The sequence below is a fragment of the Phyllostomus discolor genome, chromosome 1 (assembly GCF_004126475.2).
Source record: "Phyllostomus discolor isolate MPI-MPIP mPhyDis1 chromosome 1, mPhyDis1.pri.v3, whole genome shotgun sequence".
In the NCBI taxonomy this organism is placed as follows: Eukaryota; Metazoa; Chordata; class Mammalia; order Chiroptera; family Phyllostomidae; genus Phyllostomus; species Phyllostomus discolor.
The window spans coordinates 136,703,930-136,722,480 of NC_040903.2; the positions used below are offsets into that span (position 1 = coordinate 136,703,930).

General features: G+C 37.6%; 2 protein-coding genes across 3 annotated transcripts in view; one reads left to right on the top strand and one right to left on the bottom strand.

The window, feature by feature from the left end:
* AP4S1 (adaptor related protein complex 4 subunit sigma 1) overlaps nucleotides 1-740 on the bottom strand; it is a 39,419-nt gene extending 38,679 nt beyond the window's left edge. Inside the window, 1 exon segment of the mRNA XM_028506744.2 lies at nucleotides 11-740. The gene's annotated coding sequence lies outside the window, so the exon portion shown is untranslated.
* The window catches only part of STRN3 (striatin 3), a 114,147-nt gene that overhangs the window by 681 nt on the left and 94,915 nt on the right, over nucleotides 1-18,551 (top strand). The gene's annotated exons all lie outside the window — the stretch shown is intronic.

The following is an 18,551-nucleotide window of genomic DNA, read 5'->3' on the forward strand; positions in this document are numbered from 1 at the left end:
ATGAGCCTACCTGCGCGGCTCGGGGGGCGCTGGTGTTGGCCGCTGTTCCTGCTAGAGTTCTCCTCCCCCTTTCCCGCAGAAGCTTGTTCCCAAACCCTTTCTAGCTGCGCGGTGCGGGCTTCCTTGGGGCAGCCATTTTGGCTTTTAGTATGGCGTCTGCGGGGGCTCCTCTGGAGGCGGCCTGCCCGGGCCTCCGGGGCCTCCCGGGCTTGGGGCAGAACTTGTCTCTGTGGGAGAGTCCGGCGTGGGGCTCCTGAACAGTGAACTTGCTTTGTGTTGCTTCTTGGGATGGAGAGCCCGATGATGGACATTTTACCACCTTTCCCGGATCATCCCCTCTTTCCGATTTGGCAGGTCTGCACCCCTCCCCTGGAGTTGGTACGCACTTGCCCCTTGACAACCACGCTTCCTTCCAGAGCTGCCACCAAGCACAATGGCTTGCCGCTGACCTGTGAAGTTTTCATTTCCTACCGCCAACTTTAAGTACCTTCACCTGAGATGCTGCCCTGTGCACTTAGATTCCCCTTCAGTTCTTTAGTTTAGGGACTGACTCATCAAGCCTTCTCCATACAGGCATACCTCGGGGATACTGCGGGTTCGGTTCCAGACCGCAGTGAAGCGAGTGGCAGTATTTTTTCTGTTAGAGGGTCTTGCCTTCAATTTGTAAAAAAACGCAGTTCTGTGAAGCGTAGTAAAGCGAAGCGCAATAAAACGAGGTATGCCTGTACTGAAATTTTTTTAGGGTACCCTTCACCTGGCCTTCCCTTCCTCCATCCCCTTTTTTTACCCATGAAAAGCCAAACCAGACTATCTGTGTTGTCTTTGTGAAAGTACTGAAAAAAATTTAATATTAGCTGGAAGTAAAAGGTTCTTTTGTCACGTTACTCACAGAGGTGAAGCAAAATTAAATATCCTCAAGACCCCTCATAATTAAGCCTGACTCGATCCTCTTAAGGTGAAAATTTGATGGGCTGGTTTATCTAACTTTTGGGACATGTTGGTAGTTTACGTATTCATGTCTTGGATTTCAGAATGGCTGTATCTTTCTTAAAGACTCGTTCAACATTTTGGGATATTCGTTTTTATTTTTAAACCCTTTCCCGGTCAAATTTAGGCTGGGGTGGGGGGAGGGAAGCATGCATCTAAAGTGTGTTGCACCTGTTCTTCAGAGTGATATATATATTTAGAATATCAGCAATATTGTTCGCTGACATATGCCATTTATGCCTATGGTGAATAGTTGGGAAAATTTGTTTAAGGAATTTTGGATTAACTTACGGAGGGTGTACTCAAAGAAATTTATCTTTTCAGTTTGATTTTGAACTAGTAAATTTTGAGTCTACAAAGTACGTAAAGGTAAACTTAAAAAATAAGAATAATTACATATTTTGACACTTTATCAAGTTTTGCAAAAATTATAAATTAGCACCTGTTAGTCAATTAAGTGTTTTAGAATTGCGCTTTGATATATTATTGTGCTTTTAAAAATACAACTTTCAAAAAGCTTAAATCAAAATTGTCTACTGTTTCTTTTAACTTGTGTATGTATAGTCTGCTCTAAAATACTTGGGATTTAGATTTCTGTTGATACACAACTTTCTGTCACGCCGTGTTGCAAATTTAGCATTCTGTGTGAGTGAAGATAGGCATTTACTTTTAATATTTGCATTTGCAAATGCATGGAGGCTTGGGCTCACTAATACTTTGCCAGTTTGAAATAGTGTTATGACCTTTGTACTGTTGTAGCTTGGATTCTACCACTTTTCAGTTTAGCAATTACATTAGTCATTCATAAGCTTCAGTAAAGTAGCAGAGAAAATGTCTTTTGTCTAAATTAGTAAGGTATATATACATTAATGAGGTCTGTATCGTCTGTCGTAGTCCTCGCTTTCTCATCTAGTCCTTCCCTTGACAGTAGCAGAAAAGTCTGTAAAGGAAGATACCTTTTACTCGCTTGCTTGCTTTCAGTTTATCTATATTGGTATATTTTGATGTAGCCATTATAAGCTAGTTTGTTTATTTTGAAGAAGTTCTACAGTGTTTCTATACTCTTAAATTTTTCCAGGGATTTTCATTAATTCATACTAATTTTTTTTTGGAATAAAATGTTTATGATTGTGTTTATATGCTCGTGTTCCATACATTTCTGTAAAATATTTTACTGGGTTACTTAATTAAGAGAGTTTCAGATTTACTTCCAATATGTTGAATTTGCTTTAAGTGTACTCAGTCTTCAGTAAGATTTCTTGTACACACTTTAAAATGTTTGTGTTGAATAAAATTTTATTGGGGTGGTTTAAGTGATACGTCAATGGATTTAAACTGTAAACTTTAACTTATTTTTAAGAACAATAATGATAATGAGACAGCTTACATATGGAGTCTTGGGTACCTATATGTGTTTTTATCTACACATATAAACCTATTCAATAATGAATACAAAGAGGCTAAGTTATACCTCATTTTGATGTAAAATTTCAGTATGAAATCATATGTGACCTGGCTTTGGAAAGGATTTTAAATTGGAACTTTTCAGTGTGTGGGTTTTCTTTTTTTCTCTGTAAAAGGAATTTGGGGTAAAGGTCTATTTTAAAAACTTAACTAACCAAAGGATCGTGTCTTAAAGCTCTTTTTATCTTTGTGTGGGTTCCTTATCTTGGATTGGGGTATTTTAATATTTGTTAGTAAGACTCTGAGACAGTGACTCCTGAATGAGAGAGCTAGTCAGAATCACTTGTAAAACTTGAAAAAATTTACAGGCCCCCTGCCTTATCCCCCAGAGATTTGGTTTAGGGTTTGGAAGGAGTGGGCTTTGTAGGATTTTTAGCAATTCATGTTATATAAAAATTATAACTGCCATTACACAGCATTACAACCTTATGTAGGTATCATTCCTATTTTATAGATGAGGAGACAAATTTAGGTTAAGTAACTTTACCGAGGTCACCCAGCTATAAAGTATTGGAACTGATATTTGAAACCAGGTTTGTCTGAATTCAAAGCCTGTGTTCTTACTACCACTCTTGTAACCACTGTGTTATATGGTCGGTCATCTTAGCATTTTTCATAGAAATGGAATCTGCCCTGTAATTCTTTGTCTATCATATTGTGGCATATACCTACCACTTTAGTACATTTCAGCAAAGTGTTTTTGAGCCCCCATGATGTATGAAGTGTAATTTGTGTATATTGTAAACATGTCCTTACATTTTTTCTGTAGTTGATATGTAATAAAAAAAATGCACTTATGGTATATACAAAATGCTTTTTTGGCAACTATAAAAACATGACATTAGATAATACATAGAAAATATTATATAGTCCAAGAATTGATACTCTAAAATTACTGATTCTCCGGCAAATATAAAAATTTTAATTAGTTTTTGTGTGCACACTCTGGCATACAGATTTGTCATAACATGATAGCTATTTTCTACCTAACAGTCTTACCTTATGGGAGATATTTTGCTCACAGGTAACTAGATTTCTTCATCATTAAGGTGGGAGAACTTTGTTTTTCATGTGCCCCTTACTTTTATTGTCAGCATTTTCTTAGCATAGTCAAGAATGATGTTTTACAAATTCTGATGCTCTATTACAAGATTTTTAGGGTTTTACTATGAAATCACAGAAAAATAAGAACAGTATATAGTGATTTTGTATAAAGGTGCTTCCTTTATTCTGAGAATTTTAGCCTTCATAAATTTTGTTGTTATGCAGAATCCTATTTTAAATGATGGTGACAATAGAGTAAACAATATGATAGGATTAAGTCTACAACCTTATTTCATTCTCTCTGTTTCTTTTTGTCTGCTTTACAGGCTTCATTTTTGCTCTACTCATTCCATAATACCCATCCAGACACTTTGAAGAATGCTCTCTTTCTGTTGTTAGTTGGTTGACCTTTACATTGCCAAATCCTGTGGCCTTCTTATAGACCATATGGACCTAACCAACAATTTCTGCTATTGACTGTTTCTTCCTCAAAATCCCCTTTGGTTGTACTAATTCCTTGTTTTCCCTTTGGTCCACTTAATCACTTTTCTTCATGTGTTTTCCTCTTCTTTGTTCTCAGTTGTTATTACCCAGGGTTTTGGTTTTCTTCTTCTTTTCACTATATATTTCACTTGAAATTAGATGTTCAGCTATCACTTGCCATCTTAATACTTAACATTTATTATTTATCATTCGCTAAGTGTTATTTTGATGCCTCGGTATTTATTAGTTTAATCCTAAAAAAACAACCCAGTACGGTTGGCACAATTGCTTTCTTTTTTTGTTGGGTGTTTTTTCTTATTTATTTATGTTTTTGACACTAGAATATTGGAGCACAGAGGTTAAATAATTATCTGTCCAAGATAGTGCAGCTAGGAGGCAGCAGAAGTGGCTTTAAATCTGGACAAATTGCCTTCAGGGGCCATGTTTGTAACCACTTTGTATCTTTGGCTTCCAGATATCTCAGATATATTTCTAATTTCCTGTTTAACTTTCTTTTTAAAAAATGTTTTATTTATTTATTTTTAGAGAGAGGGAAAGAGAGGGAGAAGGGGGGGAAACATCAATGTGTGGTTGTCTCTTACTTGGCCCCCACTGGGGACCTGGCCCACAACCCAGGCATGTGCCTTCACCAGGGCTCGAACCAGTGACCCTTTGGTTTAACACCCACGCTCAATCCACTGAGCTACACCAGCAGGGCCCTTTTTTTTTTTTTTTTAAGCTTTTCTATTTCAAATTTAATACATCCATTACTCAGTTCATCTCACATGCCTGCCATTCCCTTCTTAGAACACACTTGTTCATTCCCCTGTATTCTTTGTTATAGTTAATGTTTACAATCATCTTCCCCATCACTAGACAGTATACAGATCCCCCTATATATGCTGAGTCTTTGAATTTTATTGATCTAGGATAATTATTCAGTGAATCTATTTGAGTGCTACTTTGTGCTAGGTCATGGGTATGTCATGTTTGAAGCAGGGGCCTGGCCCTCATGGAACTTGTACTCTAGAAATAATAAACTGTGATAAACCAGAAATTAACAAGATGGCAAATAAATGGTGATGGGAAACATGTGTGGATAATGGGCTTTCAGATAAATAAGTAGTATTTATTGAGTATTTACTATGTGCCAAGTATTATTTTGAGTTCTTAATACATATCTTAGATCAATGGGTAAATAAAGTTTTTTTTGCCTAGAATGACCCTGCAGCCTAACCACTGACTGAAGGAAATAACCCTGATTTAATCTGTGGTTTTCATTTTTTTACTAACATCATCTTAGTTTAGGTTGCTTCTCCTGCATGAATTCTCTGGAGCAATCTCTCTATCCATGCCCCTTTCTTAACAGTTTGTACATTATACTACCAATAAGATTGTATTACATACCCTTTACTTTTTTTTTTTAATTTTCACCCGAGGGTATGTTTATTAGTTTTAGTGAGACAGAAGGGCAGGGAAGAGAGGGGGACGGGGGAGGGAGAGACAGACAGGCAGACATACAGACAGACACATGTCAGTTGGTTGTCTCCCTTAGGCGCTGTTGGACTAGGGATCAAACCTCAACCTAGGCATGCACCCTAACTGAGAATCAAACCTGCAACCATTTGGTGTATGGGACAATACTCCAACTAACTGAGGCACTGGGCCATGGATCTTTAATTTTTTATTATGGAGAGTTTTAAGCATATAGAAAAATAATATAATATCTGTGACCTCCCACAAACTTGTCACTCATCTGTAACAGTAACATGTCATGACCAGTCTTATTTTACTTACACTACTATCCATACTTCCCAATCTCAACTTATTTTGAAGAAAATTTCAGAATCATGTAATTTTATCCATGAATATTTCCATACGTATCTAAAAGATAAGGATTTTAAAAGACCATTACAATACTATTATATACCAAACTGTTAAGAAAAATGAGTAACTTTAAAAAATTTTTAAGTGTATTTTATTGATTATGCTCTTCCAGTTGTCCCAATTTTTTGTCTTCCCTTCATCCCCATCTGCTCCGCACCCCCTCCTACCAGCACTCCCTTAATTCATGTCCATGGGTAATACATACAAGTTCTTTGGCTTCACCACTTCCTATACTATTCTTAATTTCTCCCTGTCTGTTTTGTACCTTACCAATTATGCTTATTCCATGTACCCTTGCCCCTATTCTCTTCCCTCCACCTCCCCACTAATAAACCTCCATGTGATCCCTATTTCTGTGATTCTGTTCCTGATCTAGTTGTTTGCTCAGTTTGTTTTTGTTTTTTAGGTTCAGTTGTTGATAGTTGTGAGTTGTCATTTTACTGTTCATATTTTTATTATCTTCTCCTTAGATAAGGCCCTTTAACATTTCATATAAGGGCTTAGTGATGATGAACTCCTTTAACTTGACCTTATCTAGGAAGCTCTTATTTGCCCTCCCATTCTAAATTACAGCTTTGCTGGATAGAGTAATCTTGGATGTAGGTCCTTGCCTTTCATGGCTTGGAATACTTTTTTTTATCCCCTTATTTCCTGTAAGGTTTCTTTTGACAAATCAACTAATATGATAGTCTTATGGAAATTCCTTAATAGGTAACTTTTTTTTCTCTTGCTGCTTTTAAGATTCTCCCCTCATCTTTAATCATGGGTAATTTAATTATGATGTGTCTTGGTGTGTTCTTCCTTGGATCCAATTTCTTTGGGACTCTCTGAGCTTCCTGGTTTCCTGGGAATCTATTTCCTTTGCCAGATTGGTGAAGTTGTCCTTCATTATTTTTTCAAGTAAATTTTCAATTTCATGATCTTCCTCTTTTCCTTCTGGCACTCCTATGATTCAGATGTTGGAATATTTAAAGTTGTCCCAGAGGTTCCTTAGCCTCTCCTCATTTCTTGGAGTTCTTATTTCTTCATTCTGTTCTGGTTGAATATTTATTTCTTCTTTCTGGGCCAAATTGTTGGAGTTTTGGTTTCCTTCCCATCACTGTTGGTTCCTTGTATATTTTTTTTATTTCACCTTGTATAGCCTTCACTTCTTCCTCTATTTTGTGTCGGTACTCAACTATTTCTGTGAGCATCTTGATTACCAGTGTTGTGAACTCTGCATCTAATAGGTTGGCTCTCTTTTGTTGCCTAGTTTTTTTTTTTCTGGAGTTTTGATCTGTTCTTTCATTTGGACCATATTTCTTTGTCTTAGTGCACCTGTTACATTGTAAGGGGTGGGACCTTAGGTATTCATCAGGGTGGGGCAACCCACTTCCCTGCCTTGTGTTGCCATGTGTGGGGGAGGGGGTCGGAGAGGGAACAGTGCCACATTTTTGGCTCTTGCCCCACTTTCAGTCACCTCCCCTGTTACCCACAAGCAAATGGGGCCCTTCTGGTGCTGATTCCGGGGTGGGTGGTTTTGTATATGTTCTAGGACCCTGTGTGTCTCTCTAACGAATTCTCCTGTGAGTCTGGGAGTTTCTCCCACCACCTCAACCTCCACAGGTTTTTATAGGCAGAGCTTCTGAGGCTCTTTTTTACCTACCTGGAATCCTGAATTGTTCTCTCTCTCGCTTCCCAGTTGTTCCTCACAGTTTATCTGCATGTGAATATGGAATTGCCTGGTCTGCCAACTGCTGCCTTGCTGTGCATTCTCTCTGCCCCTCCTACCAGTCTAGATGAATGTTTGTTCTTTACCTCCTTGGTTGTCAGACTTACATACAGTTTGATTTTCTGTCAGTTCTGGTTGTTTTTTATTTTTAAATTTGTCATTGTCCTTTTGGTTGTGTGAGGAAGCAAAGTGTATCTACCTATTCTTCCATCTTGTCCAGAAGTTGATAAATGAATAACTTTGAATACTATTATCCAATATTTACTGCTCAAATTTCTCATTTTTCTCTCTTATCTTAAACAGTTTGTTCAACTCAGAATCTAGATAGCACATTGTGATTGGAACCCTCTCCATCGTGTTTTACTTTTCCTTGCCATTTTGTCGAAGAAGTCAGGTCTTTGTTTCTGTAGAGGTTCCCAGAGTCTGTGTTTGGTTGAATGCTGTCTTGTGGTATAGTTTAACATGTTCTGTTGTCCTGTTTGTTTCCCCCTATTGGTTTGTTTGATCTAGGGGCTTGTTCAGAATTGGTTTATTTTAATTTTCATATTGGGAAGAGGATAGCAAAACTATTTCATTGGTAGTAATGATGTCTTCCATCAGAAGGTACACAACAATTTGTTGTGATGTTAGCAGCTGTTGATATAAGTGCTTAGAAAATTGACTCCTTAGGGCTACCTTTAGACTTTAAAAAACATTAATAAATGGAGATGTAGCCCTGGAAGGGTAGCTCAGTTGGCTAGAGCATCTTCCCAATATGCCAAGGTTGTGGGTTTGATCTCTGGTCAGGGCACATACAAGAAGCGACTAATGAATCTATAAGTAATTGGAACAACAAGTCGATGTTTTCTCTCTCCCCCGCTTCTCTCTCCCCCTCCCTCTCCCAGTCTCACTCCCCTCCTCCTACCTCCCTCCTTTCTCCCCCCTCCCTTTCTCTCTCTGTAAAACCAATAAATAAAAAAATTTAAATGTAATTCTTATAACATAAAATTTGCTCTTTTACAGTGTATATTTCTGTTTTTTTTTTTTTAGTATAGTCACTGTGTTTTGTAGTCATCATCACTGTCCAATTTCAGAACATTTTTTCATTACCCCACAAATGAACCCAGCAGCTAAAAGCATTTAGTCCCAATCCTTAGCATTCCTTGGCAACCACAGCTTTCTGTCTCTATTGCTTATTCTAGACATTTCATCTAAATGGAATTATATTTTTTGTGATTAACTTCTTTAACTTAAGATAATGTTTTTAAGGTTTCTCTATGTTGTAGCATGTAACAGCCCTTTTCCCTTTTTATGATTGAATAGTATTCTATTGTGTGGATAATACCATTCTACAACTTGTCCATCGTTTGGACATTTGGGTGTTTCTGCTCTTGGGCTATTATGAATAATGCTGCTAACATTTGTGCACAAATTTATTTGAACATATGTTTTTCGTTCTCCTGAGTATCTAGATAGGACTGGGAGTGCTGGGTCATTTCCAACTTTTTGAGGAATTCTATGTTTTTCTTACTTAAAAAAAATAAACCAGTAAAAACTACAAAGTAGGTATTTTCTGTTACTAAAATTGATGTTTCATAAATGGATTGTTTTTATGCATATGTAAAACTAGTCATTGTTGAAAATAATCATAAAAGAGCAAGTTGAACTTCTTAGTATTTTTAATGAATTTATAGACTACTTTATCTTTTTCCCATTTTCTTTTTTTTACTGATTTCTTTGAAAACTCCCAGAAATCCTCTATTACTTATTAAGATTTTCTGTTATAATGCTTTAAGTTTTTGTTTTGTGGTTGCATTTAGTTGCTTTATTTATTCTGTAAGTTATTTAGTTTTTAATATCTTAATTATTAAAGTAACACATTTATATGAAAATTAAGGCACAGAAATGTCAAAATAGTGACTTTTTTGTAATCTTAATCTTCCAGGAACAACTACTGCTATCTTTTTGGGTGTATATTTCTATACATATACAATCATGATTCTCAACTGGGGGCAGTTTTGCTCCGACGGGGCATTTGGCAGTGTCTGGAGAGTTTTTGGTTATTACAGCTGCAGTGGGGGTGCTACTGACATCTAGTGGCTAGAAGTTAGATGCTATTAAACATGCACAAGACAGACACCCCCCCCAACCCCCCACCCCTGCCAAATCTAGTCCAAAATTGTGCTGAGGTTAGACACCCTCATTGTAACTAAAATTGACTTTTTAACAACATAGGCTTGAACTGCGCTGGTCCAATTATGTGGATTTTTTTCAGTAATATACTGTTGGCCTTCTGTATCATTTGGGTTTCACATCTCTGGATTCAGCCAACAGTATTTTCCATTTGCTAATGTGGAGAGCAGACTGTATGTATTCCTTTATGCCTTTTTGTATAAGGGACTTGAGCATCTGTGGATTTCTTATCCATAGGGGTCCTGGAACCAATCTGATGACACTAGTACCAAGGGACACTAATACTAAGGGATGACTTAAGTTTGGGGGGAGTCCAGAGTTACATGGGATTTTCGACTATGTAGGGTCAGTGCCCCCAAGCACCACATTGTTCAAAGGTCAGTTGTAGCCCTGGCCAGGGATTCAGTTGGTTGGAGTGTCATTTCACACAGGGTGTACATATAATACCTAGGTTTCCTGTTGATCTGGGTTAGGGTGTATCTGGGAAGCAAGTGGTCATGTTTCTCTTTCTCTTTCTCTTTCTCTCCCCCTTCCTCTCTCTCTAAAATCAATAAACATTCTTAGGTGAAGATGAAAAAAAGAAAGGGTCAATTGTATATCTATATGTGTGCCTTTATAAAGATTATCTCATATCCATTCATATCTAATTCTTAGAAAAAAATGCTTGGCAGTACCGTGACTGGTATGGTTCAGTGGGTTGGCCATGGTCAGGCAAACTGAAAGGTTGTTGGTTAGGTTCCCAGTCAGGGCGCAGTTGGTTAGGCTCCCAATCAGGGCGCATGCCTGGGTTGCCTGTGCAAGAGGCAGCTGTTGGATGTTTCTGTCCTTCTCTTTCTCCCTCCCTTTTCCTCCCTCTAGAATAAATAAATCAATAAGATAATTGCTGCAGTAAATTGTTGTTGAGTGAATATGTTAATAAGCTCTTGCTATAATTAAAAAAACTGTTCCATTTCAAAATACATAAATTGAATTCACTTTTAATGCCATTATAATATTAGGTTTATGAAACCCTATAATTTGTCAAATTAATTTTACTCAGAATATATACATACCCAAATACTAGAGAGCTTTTGGCCAAAACAGCGGGTCCCCTACCCATCCTGTCCCTCTCGTCCAGCTTTCCAGCAACAACCACTTTAAAATCTTTCTTCCAGTAATTTTATCCTTATTTTTAAATAATAGAATTATACCCCTGGCTGGTGTGGCTCAGTGGATTGAGTGCCGGTCTGCGAACCAGAGGGTCACTGGTTTGATTCTCAGTCAGGGCACATGCCTGGGCTGCAGGCCAGGTCTCTAGTTGGGGGTGGGGTGGTGCAAGCGGCAACTGCACGTTGATGTTTCTCTCCCTCCCTTTCTACCTCCCTTTCACTCTCTAAAAATAAAATAAATAAAGTCTTTTTTTTTAAGGAATTAACAACTATACTTGCTCTGGCAATATTAAATATTACCTTAATCTTCCAGTTATGGCAATTGAGGATTTACCACACTTCTTACATCTCCTTTTACCATGTTCCGATATAGGTAATAAAACTAGTTAAATCATTAGTTTTTGCATTACTGTGACCATGGAAATAATAATTTGTGAGTCAAAAAGCATATGTGGATACTTGTTCTTTACTGTACATTTTTGTTTTCCTTTGCTTTGTTTACCACCTTTTTTATTTGCTTATTAGTTTCATATGCATCGATTCCTGTTTTTTCCTAAAAGCCATACACATCCATCAGGGTTTTCAAACTTGCAAGCACATCACATAATCTACCAGTTTTGCCTTTTGTATGGAAGGAGTAGAGTTGAGCAGGGAGGAGTTGCCCTCCAGAGCTGTTAATTTCCTTGCTCTCTGATCTAGACTTGTTTAAGACTTGTTACAAAGTTATTCTGAAGCCTCTGTCAGACGTTCTCTTGTTTGATACATAGTTACTACTATGAAACTTCTGTCTGCAGTTTGCCAGCTAGTGTCCTCCCTGCTTTTTTTAAACTGGATTTTATTTCCCATCCGTTCTTGGTTTAGGCCTTTGTTTTGTTGAAATATGTTATCTAATTGTTTCTTGAGAAAAGTTGCATAGGAGGTAAATTTTAGGAACTTGAATCTTTTAAAAATGTCTTTTATTCTCACACTTGTTTGGTACCGTATTTTTGAGACTATAAGACGCACCCCCCCAAATTTGGGAAGAAGGGGGGTGCGTCTTATAGTCCAAATGTAGCTTACCTGCCTTGCTGTGGGGTGGGGGTGGGGGCTCTTATTTATGTTACTAAATATTTTACCACATTTTTTTGCTTCAATTTTTTTTTCCCTATTTTCCTCTAAAACCTAGGTGCGTCTTATGGTCCGGTGCACCTTACAGTCTGAAAAATTTGGTAGTTTGGTTGGAGATAAGTTTCCATCAATATGTCAGAGGCATTTATTTCTCTTGTCTTTGAACTTTTCAGTGTGGCTTTTGAAGGGTTTGATGCTGTTCTGATTCTTGTTCCTTTTTTTGTATGCAAGATTTGTTTTGGTGTCTTTTGTTTATCTTGGTTTTATTAAATTTTATGGAAATATATATTGTGTTAGGCACTGAGAGAATTCTTCTATTCCATAGCCTAGTGTTTCTCAATAAAGGGCACTGTAGGCATTCAGATAGTACCATTTTTGTGTTGGACTACACAGTGCTTGCAGGGCTTTGAGTACCGTGGCTCCCAGGCATTAAATGCTAGTCTAAGTCATTAGTTATTAGAACATCTAGAAATGTCCCCAGACATTTCCAGACACCCCTAGGGGGAGGCAGTCCTTATCTTTTTTGAGAAGCATTATTGTAGTCCTAAATCCTTAGGGCTCTTACTCTGTTCAATTGATGATGGACCTGTTGATACAAAATTTTTCTTCTGTCTCTTTTGTTTTTGTTTTTTTCTCTCTTTTGGTCTGTTTTGTGAGATATTTTTTCCAACTGTATTTTTCAGTCCCATTAAATTTGTAAAAGCATTTTCTTTGAATTTTTAAAAGAAAGGTGTTCTGTTTTTTATTTTTTTAGCATAGTGTAATTTTTGTTGAAGTTTTCTGAATTGTTAGTTTCCTCCAAATTTCTTTTTTTTTGTTTTGCTTCTTTTCTTTCTTAACTAATAGTTTACTCAAATGTTGGTAACCATTGACTATATGTTTGGTGACTGTGAGCTTTTTTTACCCCTTAAAACTCGTTTTTGTTTCCATTAAAAATTGAGTGACTTTTAATCTGCTTTAGCCTTGCCATAGGTTAGTTTTCTTAAATCTTTGTTTATAATTAGTTTTCTTATAATTATCTGAGTTCTTCAGAGACTTGTTGATCTTGGCTGTCCGATATTGTAATTTTTTAAAAAAACACAGCTGTAGAGAAAGAGTTTATTGCCTTTGTACTGCACTTTATTTATAGCCTACCTGCAGGATAATAATCTGTCTCTGCTGACCTATTTGGAGTCTGGATTTCTTCAAGTCTTATATCAGTTCTTCCCACAATTCTCCTTCTTATATCTTCCATTAATATCTGATCACTTTCTCCCTAAATTCTTACCATTTTCACCTTAACAGGCTTACATAAACTTTAGGTTCTTGACTTATAAAAGTTCCCTTCTTTAAGCCAGTGGGTATCTCATACCTTTAGCCCTCTGTTGTGTTATCTGATGTAAACAAACAATGGCATATATTACAAATTTCTTTTGATTTAAATTTAACCTCTAAAGAAGAAAGTGGTTATTTTTTCTTTAAAAGTGACTATGTTGCCCTGGCTAGCGTAGCTCAGTGGATTGAGCACGGGCTGCAAACCAAAGCATTGCAGGTTCGATTCCCAGTCAGGGCACATGCCTGGGTTGCAGGCCACAGCCCCCAGCAACCACACATTGATGTTTCTCTCTCTCTCTCTCTCTCTCCCTCCTTTCTCTTTCTCCCTCCCTTCCCTCTCTAAAAATAAATAAATAAAATCTAAAAAAAAGTAACTATGCCATTTATGCTGCTTTAATACATAGAAAATACTATAATTGACGTTTTCTCCACAATTTTTGTTAATCCTCACCCCAGAATATGTTCATTGATCTTTAAACAGAAAGGAAGGGAGAGAGAGAGGAAGAGGGAGAGAAACAGAAACATTACTGTGAGAGAGAAACATCAATCGGTTGCCTCCCATATAAGTCCCAAGAGGGGATTGAACCTGCAACCCAGGTATGTGCCCTGCTCAGGGATGGAACCTGCAACCTTTTGGTGTATGGGATGATGCTCCAACCAACTGAGCCACCTGGCTGGGGCTCCACAATTTTTTTATTGTAGCAAAATGAAGCACCTTAACCATTTTTTAAGTATACGCTTCAGTGATACTAGGCATATTCATATTGTGCAACCATCACCACAGAACTCTTTCATCTTATAAAACTGAAATGCCATACCCATTAAGCAATAATTATCCATACTCCTGTCCCTCTAGTCCTTAACAACTACCTACAATTCATCCTTCTGTTGCCATGAATTTGCCTAGCCTTGGTACCTCATATAAGTGGGATCATTCAGTATTTACCTTTTTGTGACAAAACTTTGCTGTATAAAGCTCCATTCCCTTTCCTATCCTTTGTGTTATTGTCCTACAGATTTTACCTTTGTTGTTTACTCATTAATGCTTATTTCTAACTATTGCTTAATGTAGTTGTCTTTAAAATCAGATAGGAGAAAAAAGTTACAAATATATTTATACTGTCTTTTATAGTTTACCTATGAAGTTACTTGTACTAGTCTGTCCTTCCTTCCTTCCTTCCTTTCAACACTATTACAGATGTCCCCCACCTTCCCCTCCTCAATGTCCTCCACGTCCTCCACCCAGCCTCCCACCCCTCATCCGGCCTTCACCACATTGCTGTGTATATCCATGGGCCATGCATATATGCAGATATATTCTTTGACTAATCTCTTCCAGTCCTCTCCATTCCTCTCTCCTCAGAGATCCGTCAGTTTGTTCCATGTATCCATGCCTCTGGTTTTATTTTGATTGCCAGTTTATTTTGTTCATTAGATTCCATGTATGAGTGAGATCATATGGTATTTACATTTCTCTGACTGGCTTATTTTGCTTAGCATAATCTCCAGGTCCACGCGAGTTGTCACAAAGGGTAAAAATTCCTTCTTTTCTATAGCTATGTAAATAGCTATTGTGTAAATATACCATAGCTTTTTCATCCACTCATCTACTGGTGGGCTCTTTGGTTTGTTGCCATACTTGGGCTATTGTAAATAATGAGGTTATGAACATAGGGGTGCCTAAATTCTTTCTTGTTGTTTCTGGATTCTTAGGATATATTGGCAGAAGTTCAAAGGGCAGTTCTATTTTTAATTTTTTTTTTTTGAAGATGATCCAGGTTTGTTTGTGTTGTTTTTTTTTTTTTTTGTTTAGATTTTTAAATTAATGTATTTATTTTTAGAGAGGGAAGGGGGGGAGAGAGAGAGAGAGAGAGAGAGAGAAAGAGAGAGAAACAGAAACATTAATGTGTGGTTGCTAGGGGTCATGGCCTGCAACCCAGGCATGTACCCTGACTGGGAATCGAACCTGCGACACTTTGGTTTGCAGCCCGTGCTCAATCCACTGAGCTATGCCAGCCAGGGCCTATTTTTAATTTTTTAAGGACATATTTTTCATATGGATTTGAATTACTATTTAGTGTCATTTCTTCCTGGAGTGCTCCTTTTAAGTGTTTTTTTGGGGGGGGGGCGGCAAAACCTATTGGCAACAAACTTTCACAGTTTTGTTTACCAGGAATGTCTTAATTTCTCCTTCGGTTTTGAAAGGATAGTGTTTTTTTGGATATAGAATTCTTGGTTGACAGTCTTTTTTTCACCACTTGAATATATCATCCCACTGCCTCCATGGTTTCTGATGAGAGATCTGCTGTTAATCTCAGGAGGATCCTTTGTGATGAATCACTTTCTTAACGTTTTTGAGATAATTCTCTTTTTCATTGGTTTTTGACACTTTGGTTGTAATGTGTGTTGGTCTGGATCTCTGAGTTTAACCTACTTGAAATTTATTGAGTGTCTTAGGTGTGTTTATTAATGTTTTTTTAAATATTTTATCCTTTTCCCCCCCTCTCTCTTATCCATTTTATGTATGTTGATATTATGAATGGTGTCCTACAACTTTCTAAGGCTCTGTTCATTTTTCTTCATTCTTTAGTCTTTCCATTCCCCAAACTAGCTAATCTTAATTGACCCATCTTCAAGTTTGCTAAGTCTTTTTTTCTGTCTGCCTGCTTACTGTTGTGCCCCTCTATTGATTTTTTCACTTTAGTTACTATATTTCAAATTCTATGATTTCTGTTTGATCTTTTTAAAAAATAATTTTTGTGTCTATTGATATTCTCACTTGGTGAGACATCATATACTCTTTTAGTTCTTTAGACATGGTTTTCTTTCGTTATTTTGACATATTTAAAATAGTTGATTTAAAGTCTTAGTCTAGTAAGTTCAGTGTTGGGCTTTCTTGGGGACAGTTCATATTGACTTCCCTTCTTCCATGTATAGACCATAGTTTCTTTTCAAGTGTCATAATTTTTTTTGTTGTTGTTGAAAATTGGATATTTTAAATAATGTAGCAACTGTAGAAATTGGATTCTCTCTTTTCCTCAGGATTATTTATCATTATTTGTTATTGTTTGTTGGGACTTTCTGGAACTAATAGTATAAAGTCTGCATTTTTTTGGCATATGGTTACTGAATTCTCTGCTCAGCTTACTGGTTAGGCTAATGAACGGGTAGAGATTTCCTTGGATACCTGGAACATGGAAGTCTTCCAGTCTTTGCCAAGGGGGACCTTTATATGTGTGTTGGGACATGTGCTCAAGACACAGCCAGACAGTTTACAGTTCTGTCTTAGCTTCTTTTCCTGCTTGTTTGGAGCCTAAAGGTTAGCCAGAAGTGAGAGTTTAAGGTCTTTGCAGGTCTTTGGGGAGCATGCCTTTTAGATTCCCAGGAATATGTTGGAGCTTTCCAGAGTTTCCATGGACATCTCATTCCCCAGCTTTTCCTTTTAAGGTTTTTCATTATCCTATCATTTGCCCCCAAAATTGTCCATTACCTCAGGCAGTCAAAATGTTTGACAATTACCTCTTACTATTTTTCACCAAAAGCACCCAGAGAAAAGGCTTTTTGCCCTGGGTGAGCTCAGAGTCAGGTCAAATAAACACAGTTTTGCTACTAGGGTTTCTCAGGGAGCCACTAGACATTGCAAATAATGACAGTTTTCTGGGAATTGGACTTTTAAGGAGCTCCAACTCTGTTTTGTCTTCTCTGGTGGCTCTTGATTTTTCACTGTGATTGCAGGCTGTTGGTTTTCATGGCTATATGGAACTGGGATAGAGTAGGACAGGAATAGGGCATAATAAAACCTCACAAAACTTGCTGCTTTTACTGAGATTCAGTCATATTTGTTGAATAAACACCCCCCAGATTTCTGCAGTCCTTTGTAATTTCCAGAGTTCTGAAAAAGTTGATTCTTACAACTTTTGCCAGTGTTCTCATTGCTTTTACGAAGGGGAGAATTTCAGAGGTCTGTACTCTGCCATTATAGCTGATGAGAGTAACACTACCAGTTAATAAAGATTTGTGGGTTTGTTTTCCAAGCTCACGGAGCTCAAGGGAACCTGAGGACTAAGGATTTTCAGGTTAATCAACCATTCCCCATCCTCTTTTTTCAGGGTTCCAGTTATTTCCCTTTTCCCATGGGTGACTTGGCATAGCAGACCTGTCCAGGTTGAGAATTTAACTTTCTTTGGAACTTTGCCATTCTTGTGATTAAGTTCTGGTCCTTAGCCGTTGTGGCCTTCTCCTGCTAGGGATGAGTGTCTGTGTCTGTATTTGTTACCAAAGAACCTTCTGGCTTTCACACTTAGCTTTTAATTCTCTATTACTCACTTTCACCTCATTATATTTTTCCAAAGGGCCCATTGCCTTTGGTAGCAACAACCCAATTTCACGGTCCTTATATTTCCCAAATGCCAGATACATTGGCTGCCTCTTTTTTTAATGCCCCATTACAGATATGAAATACTATCTGGTCCTTTTACAAAGTTTGGACAGTTGTACTTGAACAACAACAAAAAAAAGTAGAAAGTTTGCCAACTTGTGTATTTCCTTCTACTGCAAAACTACCCAGTTTACCAGTAGTGAAAGTTTTAACAGCTGCACTACTGCTTCTGCTAGGGGCTCACCACCAGTGATGGGGTTCTCTGCCAGCTGGGTGGCTAGGTGGATAGTGACCCAACTCCAAAACTTCATGTTAGAGCCTTCTTTCTTAAACCATCCCCTTCACCAGTGGCTGCTAATTGGGTTCCCTGGGGAAGCTGAGATGGTGATTAGTGTACAGAAGTTTATTAGGGAATGTTCAAAGATCGACATCTGTGGAAGCAATGGAGGGGAATCAGAAGAGATAAATTGGGTTGTAATGTAGCATCAGAAAAGCCACAGTTGACTTTGTGGGGAACTTTGAAGCTGAGATAACCTTCTGAGTTGTCCAAAGTTGTGGCAAAGTACTTGGCACTTACGGCCCTGTTTTGATTAGTTGCTCAATGAAGGCCACTTGGGCAGGCAGCTCTCTTCAGCTGAAGCAATGCCTGAAAAGGCCTGACAGGTGAAGGCTGTTTTCCAGCAACAGTCCCAGCAGGTGGACAATAAATCCTTCATTTCTGAAGGGAGATCTGGATAGCACATCAGTGTTTGCTACATACAGGTTTACCTGAGTTCTTTTAATTGTACTTTTTTTGTAAAATATTTTTTAAATTGTGATTTTCTTTTAAAAAGAAAAAAGATCCTCACCTAAGAGA